Below are 21,635 nucleotides of genomic sequence, written 5' to 3' on the forward strand. Positions count from 1 at the left end.
GAGACCCAGGGCTAGTGTGTAGTCTGACTAGTTGTTGTTGATGAGACCCAGGGCTAGTGTGTAGTCTGACTAGTTGATGAGACCCAGGTCTAGTGTGTAGTCTGACTAGTTGTTGTTGATGAGACCCAGGGCTAGTGTGTAGTCTGACTAGTTGTTGTTGATGAGACCCAGGTCTAGTGTGTAGTCTGACTAGTTGTTGTTGATGAGACCCAGGGCTAGTGTGTGTGTAGTGATGAGACTAGTTGTTGCTGATGAGACCCAGGTCTAGTGTGTAGTCTGACTAGTTGTTGTTGATGAGACCCAGGTCTAGTGTGTAGTCTGACTAGTTGTTGTTGATGAGACCCAGGGCTAGTGTGTAGTCTGACTAGTTGTTGTTGATGAGACCCAGGGCTAGTGTGTAGTCTGACTAGTTGTTGTTGATGAGACCCAGGGCTAGTGTGTAGTCTGACTAGTTGTTGTTGATGAGACCCAGGTCTAGTGTGTAGTCTGACTAGTTGTTGTTGATGAGACCCAGGTCTAGTGTGTAGTCTGACTAGTTGTTGTTGATGAGACCCAGGTCTAGTGTGTAGTCTGACTAGTTGACTAGTTGTTGTTGATGAGACCCAGGTCTAGTGTGTAGTCTGACTAGTTGTTGTTGATGAGACCCAGGTCTAGTGTGTAGTCTGACTAGTTGTTGTTGATGAGACCCAGGTCTAGTGTGTAGTCTGACTAGTTGTTGTTGATGAGACCCAGGGCTAGTGTGTAGTCTGACTAGTTGACTAGTTGTTGTTGATGAGACCCAGGTCTAGTGTGTAGTCTGACTAGTTGTTGTTGATGAGACCCAGGTCTAGTGTGTAGTCTGACTAGTTGACTAGTTGTTGTTGATGAGACCCAGGTCTAGTGTGTAGTCTGACTAGTTGTTGTTGATGAGACCCAGGGCTAGTGTGTAGTCTGACTAGTTGTTGTTGATGAGACCCAGGGCTAGTGTGTAGTCTGACTAGTTGTTGTTGATGAGACCCAGGTCTAGTGTGTAGGCTGACTAGTTGTTGTTGATGAGACCCAGGCTAGTGTGTAGTCTGACTAGTTGTTGTTGATGAGACCCAGGTCTAGTGTGTAGTCTGACTAGTTGTTGTTGATGAGACCCAGGGCTAGTGTGTAGTCTGACTAGTTGTTGTTGATGAGACCCAGGGCTAGTGTGTAGTCTGACTAGTTGTTGTTGATGAGACCCAGGGATAGTGTGTAGTCTGACTAGTTGTTGTTGATGAGACCCAGGGCTAGTGTGTAGTCTGACTAGTTGTTGTTGATGAGACCCAGGCTAGTGTGTAGTCTGACTAGTTGTTGTTGATGAGACCCAGGGTCTAGTGTGTAGTCTGACTAGTTGTTGTTGATGAGACCCAGGGCTAGTGTGTAGTCTGACTAGTTGTTGTTGATGAGACCCAGGGCTAGTGTGTAGTCTGACTAGTTGTTGTTGATGAGACCCAGGTCTAGTGTGTAGTCTGACTAGTTGACTAGTTGTTGATGAGACCCAGGTCTAGTGTGTAGTCTGACTAGTTGTTGATGAGACCCAGGTCTAGTGTGTAGTCTGACTAGTTGTTGTTGATGAGACCCAGGTCTAGTGTGTAGTCTGACTAGTCTGACTAGTTGTCGTTGTTGACGGCTGTGTGCTGTTCGTCCAGCTCTCTCAGGACCCTGATGAGTCGCTGACTGATGAGGTCATCGCCCAGCAGCTGCAGATGGACGAGGACATGGAGTTGGAGAGGCAGGTCCACGAGGACGAGGAGTTTGCCAAGACGCTGGCCATGTTAGATCAACAACCACACGCCAAAAAGGTGAAGAGTACACACACACACACACACACTACAAACTCTCTCTGTCTCTCTTTGAAAGATTCAACATGTCTCTATATATATTTATGTGTGTGTGTGTGTGTGTGTGTGTGGTTCCATCTGTGTGTGTGTGTGTGTGTCCAGGCTCGTAAATACTCTGGTGAGGATCAGGGGTCAGCCAACAAAAGCAGCGCTAACTCCTCCCACAGCAGCACTACCAGCCAACCACAGTCCAATGGGCGGGATCACAACCAGGACGTGATCGGTCCGTCCCCTAAAAAGGTCCCCCCTCTTGTTAAGACCAGTTCCAAACTGTCCATGATGAAGAAAAGGGAGGAGGAAGAGGAAGGAGGAGGCAAGACAAATCTGAGTATCAATGCGTCCGTCTCTCCCAAAAGGAGTTCCTAACCCCTTCAAGCACAGACAGGAAGTCCAAGCTCAAAACAGGAAGTGTAACCATGGTGACCACACCCACGACTCTTAAAACCTCCCCCAAGAAAGAGGTGAAACTTTTTAAACCGTTATCGTTCAACGAAAATAACCCAAAGCTCTGTGAGTGACTGTGTGACGGTGACTCTGTGACTGTGAGTGACTGTGTGACGGTGACTGTGTGACGGTGACTCTGTGACTGTGAGTGACTGTGTGACGGTGACTCTGTGACTGTGAGTGACTGTGTGTGACTGTGAGTGACTGACTGTGTGACGGTGACTCTGTGACTGTGTGACGGTGACTCTGTGACTGTGAGTGACGGTGTGACTCTGTGTGACTCTGTGTGACTCTGTGTGACTGTGTGTGACGGTGACTGTGAGTGACAATGACTGTGAGTGACTGTGTGACTGTGACTGTGTGTGACTGTGAGTGACAATGACTGTGAGTGACAATGATTGTGAGTGACAATGATTGTGAGTGACAATGATTGTGAGTGACAATGATTGTGAGTGACAATGACTGTGAGTGACAATGACTGTGCGTGACTGTGATTGTTACTGACTGTGTGACTGTGAGTGACTGTGACTGTGTGACTCTGTGATTGTTACTGACTGTGTGTGTGTGTGTGTGTGTCCAGAGCACCAGTCCAGAGGAATCGGAGAAGAAGCGCGGGAACTCCTCAGCCTTCCGTAGTTTCCTGAACCGAGACGGACCCAGAGCCCTGGGATCTAAACCCATACCCACTGTAAGACAAACACACAGCCCTGGGATCTAAACCCATACCCACTGTAAGACAAACACACAGCCCTGGGATCTAAACCCATACCCACCGGGGTCTAAACCCATACCCACTGTAAGACAAACACACAGCCCTGGGATCTAAACCCATACCCACTGGGATCTAAACCCATACCCACTGTAAGACAAACACACAGCCCTGGGATCTAAACCCATACCCACTGTAAGACAAACACACAGCCCTGGGATCTAAACCCATACCCACTGTAAGACAAACACACAGCCCTGGGATCTAAACCCATACCCACTGTAAGACAAACACACAGCCCTGGGATCTAAACCCATACCCACTGTAAGACAAACACACAGCCCTGGGATCTAAACCCATACCCACTGTAAGACAAACACACAGCCCTGGGATCTAAACCCATACCCACTGTAAGACAAACACACAGCCCTGGGATCTAAACCCATACCCACCTGGGGGTCTAAACCCATACCCACTGGGGATCTAAACCCATACCCACTGGGATCTAAACCCATACCCACTGGGATCTAAACACATACCCACTGTAAGACAAACACACACCCACTGGGGTCTAAACACATACCCACTGGGGTCTAAACACATACCCACTGTTAGACAAACACATACCCACTGTTAGACAAACACATACCCACTGGGATCTGAACACATACCCACTGGGATCTGAACACATACCCACTGGGATCTAAACACATACCCACTGGGATCTAAACACATACCCACTGGGATCTAAACACATACCCACTGGGATCTAAACACATACCCACTGGGATCTAAACACATACCCACTGGGATCTAAACACATACCCACTGGGGTCTAAACACATACCCACTGGGGTCTAAACACATACCCACTGGGGTCTAAACACATACCCACTGGGGTCTAAACACATACCCACTGGGGTCTAAACACTGGGATCTAAACCCATACCCACTGGGATCTAAACACATACCCACTGTTAGACAAACCCATACCCACTGGGATCTAAACCCATACCCACTGGGGTCTAAACCCATACCCACTGGGGTCTAAACACATACCCACTGGGATCTAAACACCCACTGGGATCTAAACACATACCCACTGGGGTCTAAACACATACCCACTGGGGTCTAAACACATACCCACTGGGGTCTAAACACATACCCACTGGGGTCTAAACACATACCCACTGGGGTCTAAACACATACCCACTGGGGTCTAAACACATACCCACTGGGGTCTAAACACATACCCACTGGGGTCTAAACACATACCCACTGGGGTCTAAACACATACCCACTGGGATCTAAACACATACCCACTGGGATCTAAACACATACCCACTGGGATCTAAACACATACCCACTGGGATCTAAACACATACCCACTGGGATCTAAACACATACCCACTGGGATCTAAACACATACCCACTGGGATCTAAACACATACCCACTGGGATCTAAACACATACCCACTGGGATCTAAACACATACCCACTGGGGTCTAAACACATACCCACTGGGGTCTAAACACATACCCACTGGGGTCTAAACACATACCCACTGGGGTCTAAACACATACCCACTGGGGTCTAAACACATACCCACTTGGGTCTAAACCCATACCCACTGGGATCTAAACACATACCCACTGGGGTCTAAACACATACCCACTGGGGTCTAAACACATACCCACTGTTAGACAAACACATACCCACTGGGATCTAAACACATACCCACTGTTAGACAAACACATACCCACTGTTAGACAAACACATACCCACTGGGATCTAAACACATACCCACTTGGGTCTAAACCCATACCCACTGGGATCTAAACACATACCCACTGGGGTCTAAACACATACCCACTTGGGTCTAAACCCATACCCACTGGGATCTAAACACATACCCACTGGGGGTCTAAACACATACCCACTGGGGGGTCTAAACACACCCACTGTTAGACAAACACATACCCACTGGGATCTAAACACATACCCACTGTTAGACAAACACATACCCACTGTTAGACAAACACATACCCACTGGGATCTAAACACATACCCACTTGGGTCTAAACCCATACCCACTGGGATCTAAACACATACCCACTGGGGGTCTAAACACATACCCACTGGGGGTCTAAACACATACCCACTGTTAGACAAACACATACCCACTGGGATCTAAACACATACCCACTGGGATCTAAACACATACCCACTGGGATCTAAACACATACCCACTGGGATCTAAACACATACCCACTGGGATCTAAACACATACCCACTGGGATCTAAACACATACCCACTGGGATCTAAACACATACCCACTGGGGTCTAAACACATACCCACTGGGGTCTAAACACATACCCACTGGGGTCTAAACACTGGGATCTAAACCCATACCCACTGGGATCTAAACACATACCCACTGTTAGACAAACCCATACCCACTGGGATCTAAACCCATACCCACTGGGGTCTAAACCCATACCCACTGGGGTCTAAACCCATACCCACTGGGATCTAAACACATACCCACTGGGGTCTAAACACATACCCACTGGGGTCTAAACACATACCCACTGGGGTCTAAACCCATACCCACTGTAAGACAAACACACAGCCCTGGGATCTAAACCCATACCCACTGTAAGACAAACACACAGCCCTGGGATCTAAACCCATACCCACTGTAAGACAAACACACAGCCCTGGGATCTAAACCCATACCCACTGTAAGACAAACACACATACCCCTGGGATCTAAACCCATACCCACTGTAAGACAAACACACAGCCCTGGGATCTAAACCCATACCCACTGTAAGACAAACACACAGCCCTGGGATCTAAACCCATACCCACTGGGATCTAAACCCATACCCACTGGGATCTAAACCCATACCCACTGGGATCTAAACACATACCCACTGGGATCTAAACACATACCCACTGGGGTATAAACACATACCCACTGGGGGTATAAACACATACCCACTGGGGGTATAAACACATACCCACTGGGGTATAAACACATACCCACTGGGGGTATAAACACATACCCACTGGGGGTATAAACACACAGATCACTAATGCAATAAAACTACGCAATAAGTGTGTGTTTCTACCGTGTGTGTGTGTGTGTAACCTGTGTGTGTGTGTGTGTGTGTGTGTAACCTGTGTGTTTCTCTCGTGTGTGTGTGTGTGTGTAACCTGTGTGTGTGTGTGTGTGTGTGTGTGTTTCTCGTGTGTGTGTGTGCAGGGAGCAGAGAACTGCCTGGAGGGATGTGTGTTTGTGATCTCTGGTGTGTTAGAGAGTATGGACCCACGTGAGGATGCGAAGTCCCTGATAGAGCGCAACGGAGGGAAGGTGACCATAACATCAGTAAGAGGACGACATACCTGGTGATGGGCAGAGATGGAGGAGCCGCCAAGACTGAGAAGGTTCACAAAGGGTTCACTTATTTACCTCTGTCTCTTTCAGTCTCTCTCTCATTTTCTCTCGGTCTCTCGTTTTCTCTCGTACCGCTCTCTCTCTTGTTCTCTCCCTTTGACCTCAGTTTTTTCAATATAGCTCCTCTCTCTCACTCTCTCTCCTCTCCACTCTCTCCTAAACACATCCTCTCTCTCCTCTCTCTCTCCTCTCTCCCCTCTCTCCTACTCCTCTCTCCTCTCTCTCCTCTCTCTCCTCTCTCTCCTCTCTCCCTCTCTCTCCCCTCTCTCCTCTCTCTCCTCTCTCTCCTCTCTCTCTCTCTCCTCTCTCTCTCTTTCCTCAATCTCTCCTCTCTCCTCTCTCTGTAACCTCTCTCTCCTCTCTCTCCTCTCTCTCCTCTCTCTCCTCTCTCTCCTCTCTCTCCTCTCTCTCCTCTCTCTGTCTCCAGGCGGAGGGGTTTGGAACTAAGATCCTGGATGAGGATGGTCTGTTGGAGCTCATCAGAAGTACACCAGGGAAGAAGTCCAAGTACCTGATTGCTGCCGAGGCAGAGGTGAGAACTGCCTGGAGGGAACATTGAGGCTCTGGTCTAAAGTACCTGGTAATACTACTAATATAATCATAATACTAATACTACTAATACTAATAAACTAATACTACTAATATAGCTAAGGTAATACTACTAATATAACTAATATTTCTATCGTTCTCCACTAATATAACTAATATAATACTACTAATATAACTTGTTCTCTCCCTGATTACTAGTTTATATAGCTCCTAATACTACTAATCCTAACTAATCTCCAATACTACTAATATAACTATCTCTAATACTACTAATATAACTAATGTAATATAACTAATGTAATACTACTAATATAACTAAATACTACTAATATACTACTAATATAACTAATGTACTAGGAAGAAGTCCAACTAATAGGCTGAGGGGGAACTGGGCTCTGGTCTAAGTGTAATACTACTAATATAACTAATGTAATACTACTAATATAACTAATATAACTAATGTAATACTACTAATATAACTAATGTAATACTACTAATATAACTAATGTAATACTACTAATATAACTAATGTAATACTACTAATATAACTAATGTAATACTACTAATATAACTAATGTAATACTACTAATATAGGCAGAGGTAATACTACTGGTCTAATACTACTAATAACTGGTAATACTACTAATATAACTAATGTAATACTACTAATATATAACTAATGTAATACTACTAATATAACTAATGTAATACTACTAATATAACTAATGTATACTACTAATATACTAATATAACTAATATACTAATACTACTAATATAACTAATACAACTAATATACCTGTAATACTACTAATATAACTAATGTAATACTACTAATATAACTAATGTAAACTACTAATATACTACTAATATAACTAATGTAATACTACTAATATAATAATACTACTAATATAACTAATGTAATACTACTAATATAACTAATAATATAACTAATACTACTAATATAACTAATGTAATACTACTAATATAACTAATGTAATACTACTAATATAACTAATGTAACTGGTGTAATACTACTAATATAACTAATGTAATACTACTAATATAACTAATGTAATACTACTAATATAACTAATATAATACTACTAATATAACTAATGTAATACTACTAATATAACTAATATAACTACTACTAATATAACTAATATAATACTACTAATAAGTACTAATTAACTGCCGAGTAATACTACTAATATAACATTGGGCTAATACTACTAATATAACTAATGTAATACTACTAATATAACTAATATAACTAATATAATACTACTAATATAACTAATGTAATACTACTAATATAACTAATATAATACTACTAATATAACTAATGTAATACTACTAATATAACTAATGTAACTACTAATACTACTAATATAACTAATACTACTAATATAACTAATGTAATATACTAATATAACTAATGTAATACTACTAATATAACTAATACTACTAATATATATAACTAATGTAATACTACTAATATAAGTACTACTAATATAATACTACTAATATAACTAAGGCTTTGGTGTAATACTACTAATATAACTAATACTACTAATATAACTAATACTACTAATATAACTAATGTAATACTACTAATATTACTAATGTAACTGGTGTAATATACTAATATAACTAATGTAACTGGTGTAATACTACTAATATAACTGGTGTAATACTACTAATATAACTAATGTAATACTACTAATATACTAATGTAATACTACTAATATAACTAATGTAATACTACTAATATAACTAATGTAATACTACTAATATAACTAATACTACTAATATAACTAATGTAATACTACTAATATAATAATACTACTAATATAACTAATACAATACTACTAATATAACTAATGTAATACTACTAATATAACTAATATACTAATATATAATACAATACTACTAATATAACTAATGTAATACTACTAATATAACTAATGTAATACTACTAATATTACTAATACTACTATAACTAATACTACTAATGTAACTAATGTAATACTACTAATATAACTAAGTAATACTACTAATATAAACTAATGTAATACTACTAATATAACTAATGTAATACTAATATAACTAATGTAATACTACTAATATAACTAATGTAATACTACTAATATAACTAATGTAATACTACTAATATAACTAATACTACTAATATAACTAAGTGTAATACTACTAATATAACTAATACTACTAATATAACTAATGTATCTACTAATATAACTAATGTAATGTAATACTAATATTACTAATGTAACTAATATAATTACCAATATTACTAATGTAACTGGTGTAATACTACTAATATAACTAATGTAACTGGTACTAATACTACTAATAATACTACTAATATAACTGGTGTAATACTACTAATATAACTGGTGTAATACTACTAATATAACTAATGCAATAACTAATATAACTAATGTAATACTACTAATATAACGAATGTAATACTACTAATATAACTAACTAATATAACTAATACTACTAATATAACTAATGTACTACTATTACTAATACTACTAATATTACTAATGTAACTGGTGTAATACTACTAATATTACTAATGTAACTGGTGTAATACTACTAATATAACTAATGTAATACTACTAATATAACTAATGTAATACTACTAATATAACTAATGTAATACTACTAATATACTAATGTAATACTACTAATATAACTAATGTAACTGGTGTAATATACTAATATACTACTAATATAACTGGTGTAATACTACTAATATAACTAATGTAATACTACTAATATAACTAATGTAATACTACTAATATAACTAATACTACTAATATAACTAATGTAATACTACTAATATAACTAATACTACTAATATAACTAATGTAATACTACTAATATAACTAATACTACTAATATAACTAATGTAATACTACTAATATAACTAATACTACTAATATAACTAATGTAATACTACTAATATTACTAATACTACCAATACTACTAATGTAACTAATGTAATACTACTAATATAACTAATAATACTACTAATATAACTAATGTAATACTACTAATATAACTAATACTACTAATATAACTAATACAATACTACTAATATAACTAATGTAATACTACTAATATAACTAATGTAATACTACTAATATAACTAATACTACTAATATAACTAATATACTACTAATATAACTAATGTAATACTACTAATATAACTAATGTAATACTACTAATATAACTAATGTAATACTACTAATATAACTAATGTAATACTACTAATATAACTAATGTAATACTACTAATATAACTAATGTAATACTACTAATACTAATGTAATACTACTAATATAACTAATACTACTAATATAACTATGTAATACTACTAATATAACTAATACTACTAATATAACTAATGTATCTATGTAATACTACTAATATAACTAATGTAACTGGTGTAATACTACTAATATAACTAATGTAATACTACTAATATAACTAATGTAATACTACTAATATAACTAATGTAATACTACTAATATAACTAATGTAATACTACTAATACTACTAATAATACTACTAATATAACTAATGTAATACTACTAATATAACTAATGTAATACTACTAATATAACTAATGTAATACTACTAATATACTAATGTAACTGGTATATAACTAATGTAATACTACTAATATAACTAATGTAATACTACTAATATAACTAATGTAACTGGTGTAATACTACTAATATAACTAATGTAATACTACTAATATAACTAATGTAATACTACTAATATAACTAATGTAATACTACTAATATAACTAATGTAATACTACTAATATAACTAATGTAACTGGTGTAATACTACTAATATAACTAATGTAATACTACTAATATAACTAATGTAATACTACTAATATAACTAATGTAATACTACTAATATAACTAATACTACTAATATAACTAATGTAACTACTACTAATATAACTAAGGTAATACTACTAATATAACTAATGTATCTACTAATATACTAATGTATAACTAATGTAACTGGTGTAATACTACTAATATAACTAATGTAATACTACTAATATAACTAATGTAATACTACTAATATAACTAATATACTAATGTAACTAATACTACTAATATAACTAAGGTAATACTACTAATATAACTAAGGTAATACTACTAATATAACTAATGTATCTGGCGTAATACTACTAATATAACTAATGTAATACTACTAATATAACTAATACTACTAATATAACTAATGTAATACTACTAATATAACTAATGTATACTACTAATATAACTAATGTAATACTAATGTAATACTACTAATATAACTAATATAACTAATGTAATACTACTAATATAACTAATGTAATACTACTAATATAACTAATGTAATACTACTAATATAACTAATGTAATACTACTAATATTACTAATGTAACTGGTGTAATACTACTAATATTACTAATGTAACTGGTGTAATATTACTAATATAACTAATGTAACTGGTGTAATACTACTAATATTACTAATGTAACTGGTGTAATACTACTAATATTACTAATGTAACTGGTGTAATACTACTAATATTACTAATGTAACTGGTGTAATATTACTAATGTAACTGGTGTAACTGGTGTAATACTACTAATATTACTAATGTAACTGGTGTAATACTACTAATATTACTAATGTAACTGGTGTAATACTACTAATATAACTAATGTAACTAATGTAATACTACTAATATCACTAATGTAATGCTAGTAATATAACTAATTTAATACTACTAATATAACTAATACTACTAATATAACTAATACTACTAATATAACTAATATAATACTACTAATATAACTAATACTACTAATATAACTAATGTAACTAATGTAACTAGTGTAATACTACTAATATTACTAATGTAATACTACTAATATAACTAATGTAATACTACTAATATAACTAATACTACTAATATAACTAATACAATACTACTAATATAACTAATGTAATACTACTAATATAACTAATGTAATACTACTAATATAACTAATACTACTAATATAACTAATACTACTAATATAACTAATGTAATACTAATATTACTAATACTACTAATATAACTAATATAACTGGTGTAATACTACTAATATAACTAATGTAATACTACTAATATAACTAATGTAATACTACTAATATAACTAATGTAATACTACTAATATAACTAAGGTAATACTACTAATATAACTAAGGTAATACTACTAATATAACTAATGTAACTGGTGTAATACTACTAATATTACTAATGTAACTGGTGTAATACTACTAATATAACTAATGTAATACTACTAATATAACTAATGTAATACTACTAATATAACTAATGTAACTGGTAATACTACTAATATAACTAATGTAACTGGTGTAATACTACTAATATTACTAATGTAATACTTTAATATAACTAATGTAATACTTTAATATAACTAATGTAATACTACTAATATAACTAATGTAATACTACTAATATAACTAATGTAATACTACTAATATAACTAATGTAATACTACTAATATAACTAATGTAATACTAATGTAATACTACTAATATAATACTACTAATATAACTAATGTAATACTACTAATATAACTAATGTAATACTACTAATATAACTAATGTAATACTACTAATATAACTAATGTAATACTAATGTGTACTACTAATGTAATACTACTAATATAACTAATGTAATACTACTAATATAACTAATGTAATACTACTAATATAACTAATGTGTGCTGCTAATATAACTAATGTAATACTACTAATATAACTAATGTAACTGATTGTAATACTACTAATATAACTAATGTAATATTACTAATATAACTAATGTAACTGGTGTAATACTACTGATATTACTAATGTAACTGGTGTAATACTACTAATATAACTAATGTTATACTACTAATATAACTAATGTAATACTACTAATATAACTAATGTAATACTACTAATATTACTAATACTGCTAATATAACTAATGTAATACTACTAATATAACTCATGTAGGAAGTATTAGGCCTGTTCTCCCTGATCCGGATTAGGCCTGGTTCTCCCTGATCCGGATTAGGCCTGGTTCTCCCTGATCCGGATTAGGCCTTGTTCTCCCTGATCCGGATTAGGCCTTGTTCTCCCTGATCCGGATTAGGCCTGGTTCTCCCTGATCCGGATTAGGCCTGGTTCTCCCTGATCCGGATTAGGCCTGGTTCTCCCTGATCCGGATTAGGCCTGGTTCTCCCTGATCCGGATTAGGCCTGGTTCTCCCTGATCCGGATTAGGCCTGGTTCTCCCTGATCCGGATTAGGCCTCGTTCTCCCTGATCCGGATTAGGCCTGGTTCTCCCTGATCCGGATTAGGCCTGGTTCTCCCTGATCTAAAAAACAGTATTTATACTTCTAGTTGAGTTGGTCCAATAGTACACATTCTTTAATTTGACTGGACTGGGTTTTATCTGAGTTTGGGAAACAGACCTATAAATAATGATGTTAATTTGTTGTATCTCCTCTTTCGTCCTATCAGAACAAGGGATTTAAGAGCAGAACACCGGACACCAAGACCACCTCCCGCACCCCCAAACAGTCCCCCAAAACTCGCTCCATGACCCCAGCCCCTCCAAACCTGGCTCAGCGTCGGGCGAGGAGTCAGGTAGGGGACAGAGTGACCCTCCCAGGGAGGGGTACAGGTTCAGGGGTCAAAAGAGGGCTGGACTTGGGGGTAAGAGCCAATCATCTTCCTCCTCTGCCACTCTGTCTTTGCCCTCATTCGCGGGTGAAGATTTCAGTCTGCTGTGGGTGGATAAGTACCGCCCCCAGAATCTGAAGGCTGTGATTGGTCAGCAGGAGACCAGAGCCAAGCCAATAAGTTGCTTCGCTGGCTGAAGAACTGGCACACCCACCATGCAGTGGGAGGGGCTAAAACAGCAGGTCTGTGTCTATCTCTGTCTCTCTCTCTGTCTCTCTCTCTGTCTCTGTCTCTGTCTCTCTCTATCTCTCTGTCTCTCTGTCTGTCTCTCTGTCTCTGTCTCTCTCTCTCTGTCTCTATCTCTGTCTCTCTGTGTCTCTATATATATCTCTCTGTCTCTCTCTGTCTCTATCTCTCTGTCTCTCTCTCTGTCTCTGTCTCTCTCTCTCTCTGTCTGTCTCTCTCTCTCTCTGTCTCTCTCTGTCTCTCTCTCTCTCGCTGTCTATGCTGTCTCTGTCTCTGTCTCTCTCGCTGTCTCTTCTCGCTGTCTTGTCTCTGTCTCTCTCGCTGTCTGTCTCTCTCTGCGCTGTCTCTCTCTCTGTCTGTCTCTCTCGCTGTCTCTCTCTCTCTCTGTCTCTCTCTCACTGTCTCTCTCTCGCTGTCGCTCTCTCTCGCTGTCTCTCTCTCTCTCTGTCTCTCTCTGTCTGTGTCTCTGTCTAGTAGTGTTTGTATCCTCTCTTAGTAGTAGATAAATAATGTATGTGTTCTCCCTCTCCCAGGGAGAGGGTTTGGTAAGTTCACCAGTACTAAGGATAATGGTTCAAGCTTCAAGGCAGCCCTGTTATCTGGACCTCCTGGCGTGGGCAAGACCACCACAGCTGCCTTGGTCTGTGAGGTCAGTCTGAACTACTCTCTGTCCTCCTCTTCTCCGGTTCAAATCTTACTTTCTGTTTGTCTCCTGAACTACTCTCTGTCCTCCTTTTCTCCGGTTCAAATCTCACTTTCTGTTTGTCTCTGAACTACTCTCTGTCCTCCTCTCGTCTTCTCCGGTTCAAATCTCACTTTCTGTTTGTCTCCTGAACTACTCTCTGTCCTCCTCTCGTCTTCTCCGGTTCAAATCTCACTTTCTGTTTGTCTCTTTCTCTGTGTGTGTGTGTGTGTGTGTGTGTGTGTGTGTGTGTGTGTGTGTGTGTGTGTGTGTGTGTGTGTGTGTGTGTGTGTGTGTGTGTGTGTGTGTGTGTGTGTGTGTGTGTGTGTGTGTGTGTGTGTGTGTGTGTGTGTGTGTGTGTGTGTGTGTGTGTGTGTGTGTGTGTGTGTGTGTGTGTGTGTGTAGGAGCTGGGCTACAGCTATGTAGAGATGAATGCCAGCTGTACTCGCAGTAAGAACAGTCTGAAACAGGTGATCGCTGAGTCTCTGAACAACACCAGTATCAACAACTTCTACACAGGTACACACACACATCACCACACACATCACCACACACACACATAATTTTTTCTGAAACCAAATTGCACTTTGTGGATGGAATTGAATTATATTTCTTATTTGTTTACTCCTCCATCTCTCTCTCTCTATCATCTCTCTCCATCTCTCTCTCTCTCTCCATCTCTCTATCTCTCTCTCCATCTCTCTCCATCTCTCTCCCTCCTCTCTCTCTCCATCTCTCTCCTCCTCTCTCTCTCTCCATCTCTCTCCCCTCCTCTCTCTCTCCATCTCTCTCTCTCTCCATCCTCTCTCTCCCTCCCCCTCTCTCTCTCCATCTCTCTCTCCATCTCTCTCTTCCTCCTCTCTCATCTCTCATCCCTCCATCTCTCTCCCCTCCCTCCCTCTCTCCATCCCCTCCTCTCTCTCTCCATCTCTCTCCTCATCTCTCCTCTCTCTCCTCTCCATCTCTCTCCCCTCTCTCTCTCCATCTCTCTCCTCTCTCTCCATCTCTCTCCCCCCTCTCTCCATCTCTCTCCCCTCCTCTCTCTCATCTCTCTCCATCTCTCTCCCCTCTCTCCATCTCTCTCCCTCTCTCTCTCTCCCCTCTTCTCTCCTCCCATCTCTCCTCTCTCCTCTCTCCTCTCTCCATCTCTCCCCTCCTCTCTCTCTCCATCTCTCTCCTCTCCTCTCTCTCTCCATCTCTCTCCCTCCTCTCTCTCTCTCCATCTCCCTCCCCTCCTCTCCATCTCCTCTCCATCTCTCCCTCCCCTCCTCTCTCTCTCCATCTCTCTCCATCCCTCCCCTCCTCTCTCTCTCCATCTCATCTCTCCTCCTCTCTTCTCTCCATCTCTCTCCCTCCCTCCTCTCTCTCTCCATCTCTCTCCCTCCTCATCTCTCTCCATCTCTCTCCCCTCCTCTCTCTCTCTCCTCTCTCCCCTCCTTTCTCTCTCCATCTCTCTCCCTCTCTCTCTCTCTCCATCTCTCTCCCCTCCTCTCTCTCTCCATCTCTCTCCCCTCTCTCTCTCTCCATCTCTCTCCCCCTCCCTCTCTCCATCTCTCCATCTCTCTCCCCTCCATCTCTCTCCATCTCTCCATCTCTCCACCCTCCATCTCCTCTCTCTCTCCATCTCTCTCCCCTCCTCTCTCTCTCCATCTCTCTCCCTCTCTCTCTCCTCTCCATCTCTCCCCTCCTCTCCTCTCTCTCTCCATCTCTCTCCCCTCTCCTCTCTCTCTCCATCTCTCTCCCCCCTCTCTCTCCATCTCTCCCCTCCTCTCTCTCCATCTCTCCCTCCTCTCTCTCCATCTCTCTCCCCTCCTCTCTCCATCTCTCCCCTCCTCTCCATCTCTCTCCCTCCTCTCTCCCCTCTCTCTCTCCATCTCTCTCTCCCCTCCCTCTCTCCTCTCTCTCTCCATCTCTCTCCTCCTCCTCCTCTCTCTCCCCATCTCTCTCCCCTCCTCTCCCTCCTCTCTCTCCATCTCTCTCCCCTCTCCCTCTCTCTCCATCTCTCTCTCCTCCATCTCTCTCCATCTCTCTCCTCCTCTCTCTCCATCTCTCTCCCTCCTCTCTCTCTCCATCTCTCTCCCTAAATAATCCATCTCTCTCTCTCCCATCTCTCTCTCCATCTCTCTCCCCTCCTCCTCCATCTCCATCTCTCTCCCTTCTCTCTCCATCTCTCTCCCTCCTCTCTCCTCTCCATCTCTCTCCCTCTCTCTCTCTCCATCTCTCTCCTCCTCTCTCTCTCCATCTCCCTCCTCTCTCTCTCCATCTCTCTCCCCCTCCCTCTCTCTCCATCTCTCTCTCCCCCCTCCATCTCTCTCCATCTCTCTCCTCCTCTCTCTCCATCTCTCTCCCTCTCTCTCCCTCCTCTCTCTCCATCTCCTCCTCCTCTCTCTCTCCATCTCTCTCCCCTCCTCTCTCTCTCCATCTCTCCCCCTCTCTCTCTCCATCCTCTCTCTCCATCTCTCTCCCCTCTCTCTCTCTCCATCTCTCTCCTCCTCTCTCTCTCTCTCCATCTCTCTCCCTCTCCTCTCTCTCCATCTCTCCCTCCTCTCTCTCTCTCTCCATCTCTCTCCCCTCTCTCTCCTCTCTCTCTCCATCTCTCTCCTCCTCCTCTCCTCTCTCTCCATCTCTCTCCTCCTCTCTCTCTCCTCTCCATCTCTCTCCCCTCCTCTCCTCTCTCTCTCCATCTCTCTCCCCTCCCTCTCTCTCTCCATCTCTCTCCCCCTCTCTCTCTCCATCTCTCTCCCTCCTCTCTCCATCTCCCTCTCTCTCCTCTCCATCCCTCTCCTCCATCTCTCTCCTCTCCTCTCTCTCCTCCATCTCTCTCTCCTCTCTCCCTCCATCTCTCCATCTCTCTCTCTCCTCTCTCTCCATCTCTCTCTCCATCTCTCTCCATCTCTCTCTCTCCATCTCTCCATCTCTCCTCTCTCTCTCCATCTCTCTCTCCTCTCTCTCCATCTCTCCATCTCTCTCTCTCCATCTCTCTCTCTCTCCATCTCTCCCTCCTCTCTCTCTCCATCTCTCTCCTCTCTCACCCCTCCCTCTCTCCCTCTCTCTCTCTCCAGGTTCGTCTCAGACAGTCAGTAGTAAACATGTTCTCATCATGGATGAGATTGATGGCATGGCCGGCAACGAAGACCATGGAGGAATACAGGTACCCAGATCCCCATCTATAATGACCTCTGACCCCTGTAGGAGATGATAGGTCTGATTAAATAGTCCAGGATCCCCATCTATAATGACCTCTGACCCCTGACCTCTGACCCCTGTAGGAGATGATAGGTCTGATTAAATAGTCCAGGATCCCCATCTATAATGACCTCTGACCCCTGGCCCTGTAGGAGATGATGGGTCTGATTAAATAGTCCAGGACCCCCATCTATAATGACCCCTGGCCCTGTAGGAGATGATGGGTCTGATTAAACAGTCCCAGATCCCCATCTATAATGACCTCTGACCCCTGTAGGAGATGTTGGGTCTGATTATAGTCCAGGATCCCCATCTATAATGACCCCTGGCCCCTGTAGGAGATGATGGGTCTGATTAAATGGTATAGGATCCCCATCTATAATGACCCCTGAGCCCTGTAGGAGAAGATGGGTCTGATAAAACAGTCCAGGATCCCCATCTATAATGACCTCTGACCCCTGTAGGAGATGGTGGGTCTGATTAAACAGTCCCAGATCCCCATCTAAAATGACCTCTGACCCCTGTAGGAGATGATAGGTCTGATTTAAATAGTCCAGGATCCCCATCTATAATGACCTCTGACCCCTGTAGGAGATGATGGGTCTGATTAAATAGTCCAGGATCCCCATCTATAATGACCCCTGAGCCCTGTAGGAGAAGATGGGTCTGATAAAACAGTCCAGGATCCCCATCATCTGTATGTGTAATGACCTCTGACCCCTGACCCCTGTAGGAGATGATAGGTCTGATAAAACAGTCCAGGATCCCCATCATCTGTATGTGTAATGACCTCTGACCCCTGTAGGAGATGATAGGTCTGATAAAACAGTCCAGGATCCCCATCATCTGTATGTGTAATGACCTCTGACCCCTGTAGGAGATGATAGGTCTGATTAAACAGTCCAGGATCCCCATCATCTGTATGTGTAATGACCTCTGACCCCTGACCCCTGTAGGAGATGGTAGGTCTGATAAAACAGTCCAGGATCCCCATCATCTGTATGTGTAATGACCTCTGACCCCTGACCCCTGTAGGAGATGATAGGTCTGATAAAACAGTCCAGGATCCCCATCATCTGTATGTGTAATGACCTCTGACCCCTGTAGGAGATGATAGGTCTGATAAAACAGTCCAGGATCCCCATCATCTGTATGTGTAATGACCTCTGACCCCTGACCCCTGTAGGAGATGATAGGTCTGATTAAACAGTCCAGGATCCCCATCATCTGTATGTGTAATGACCTCTGACCCCTGACCCCTGTAGGAGATGATAGGTCTGATAAAACAGTCCAGGATCCCCATCATCTGTATGTGTAATGACCTCTGACCCCTGTAGGAGATGATAGGTCTGATAAAACAGTCCAGGATCCCCATCATCTGTATGTGTAATGACCCTGACCCCTGTAAGAGATGATAGGTCTGATAAAACAGTCCAGGATCCCCATCATCTGTATGTGTAATGACCTCTGACCCCTGTAGGAGATGATAGGTCTGATAAAACAGTCCAGGATCCCCATCATCTGTATGTGTAATGACCGTAATCACCAAAAGATCCGCTCTCTGGCCAACTACTGCTTTGACCTGCGCTTCCAGAGACCACGACTGGAGCAGATCAAGGTACACACACACACACACACACTGGAACACACACACACTGGAACACACACACACACACACACTGGAACACACACACACTGGAACACACACACACACACACACACTGGAACACACACACACTGGAACACACACACACACACACTGGAACACACACACACACACTGGAACACACACACACACTGGAACACACACACACTGGAACACACACACACACACACTGGAACACACACACACTGGAACACACACACACTGGAACACACACACACACTGGAACACACACACACTGGAACACACACACACACACTGAACACACACACACTGGAACACACACACACACTGGAACACACACACACACTGGAACACACACACACACTGGAAACACACACACACACACTGGAAACACACACACACTGGAACACACACACACACACACTGGAACACACACACACACACTGGAACACACACACACTGGAAACACACACACTGGAACACACACACACACTGGAACACACACACACACACTGGAACACACACACACACACACTGGAACACACACACACACACTGGAACACACACACACTGGAACACACACACACACTGGAACACACACACACACTGAACACACACACACACACACTGGAACACACACACACACTGGAACACACACACACACTGGAACACACACTGGAACACACTGGAACACACACTGGAACACACACACACACACTGGAACACACACTGGAACACACACACACACACTGGAACACACACACACACACACACTGGAACACACACACACACTGGAACACACACACACTGGAACACACACACACACACACACTGGAACACACACTGGAACACACACTGGAACACACACACACACACACTGGACACACACACACACTGGAACACACACACACTGGAACACACACTGGAACACACACACACACTGGAACACACACACACACACTGGAACACACACACACACACTGGAACACACACACACACACACACACACACACACACTGGAACACACACACACTGGAACACACACACACACACACACTGGCACTGGAACACACACACACACTGGAACACACACACACACACACACTGGAACACACACACACACACTGGAACACACACACACTGGAACACACACACACACACACTGGAACACACACACACACACACACTGGAACACACACACACACACACACTGGAACACACACACACACACACACTGGAACACACACACACACACACACACACACTGGACACACACACACACACACACTGGAACACACACACACACACACACTGGAACACACACACACACACACTGGAACACACACACACACACACACACTGGAAACACACACACTGGAACACACACATACTGGAACACACACACACACACTGGAACACACACACACACACACACACTGGAACACACACACACACACACACTGGAACACACACACTGGAACACACACTGGAACACACACACACACTGGAAACACACACACTGGAACACACACACACACACACACTGGAACACACACACACACTGGAACACACACACACTGGAACACACACACACACACTGGAACACACACTGGAACACACACACACACACACTGGAACACACACACACACTGGAACACACACACACACACTGGAACACACACTGGAACACACACACACACTGAACACACACACACACTGGAACACACACACACACACACTGGAACACACACAACACACACACACACTGGAACACACACACACACACACTGGCACTGAAACACACACACACACTGGAACACTGGACACACACACACACACTGGAACACACACACACTGGAAAACACACACACTGGAACACACACACACACACACTGGAACACACACACACACTGGAACAACACACACACACACACACTGGAACACACACACACACACTGGAACACACACACACACACACACTGGAACACACACACACACACACACTGGAACACACACACACACACACACTGGAACACACACACACACACACTGGAACACACACACACTGGAACACACACTGGAACACACA

General features: G+C 41.4%; 1 pseudogene; it reads left to right on the forward strand.

Moving 5' to 3' along the window:
* Window positions 1-21,635, forward strand: part of LOC121844814 — a 49,104-nt pseudogene that overhangs the window by 6,617 nt on the left and 20,852 nt on the right.

Source organism: Oncorhynchus tshawytscha, unplaced genomic scaffold (assembly GCF_018296145.1).
Source record: "Oncorhynchus tshawytscha isolate Ot180627B unplaced genomic scaffold, Otsh_v2.0 Un_contig_3890_pilon_pilon, whole genome shotgun sequence".
NCBI lineage: Eukaryota > Metazoa > Chordata > Actinopteri > Salmoniformes > Salmonidae > Oncorhynchus > Oncorhynchus tshawytscha.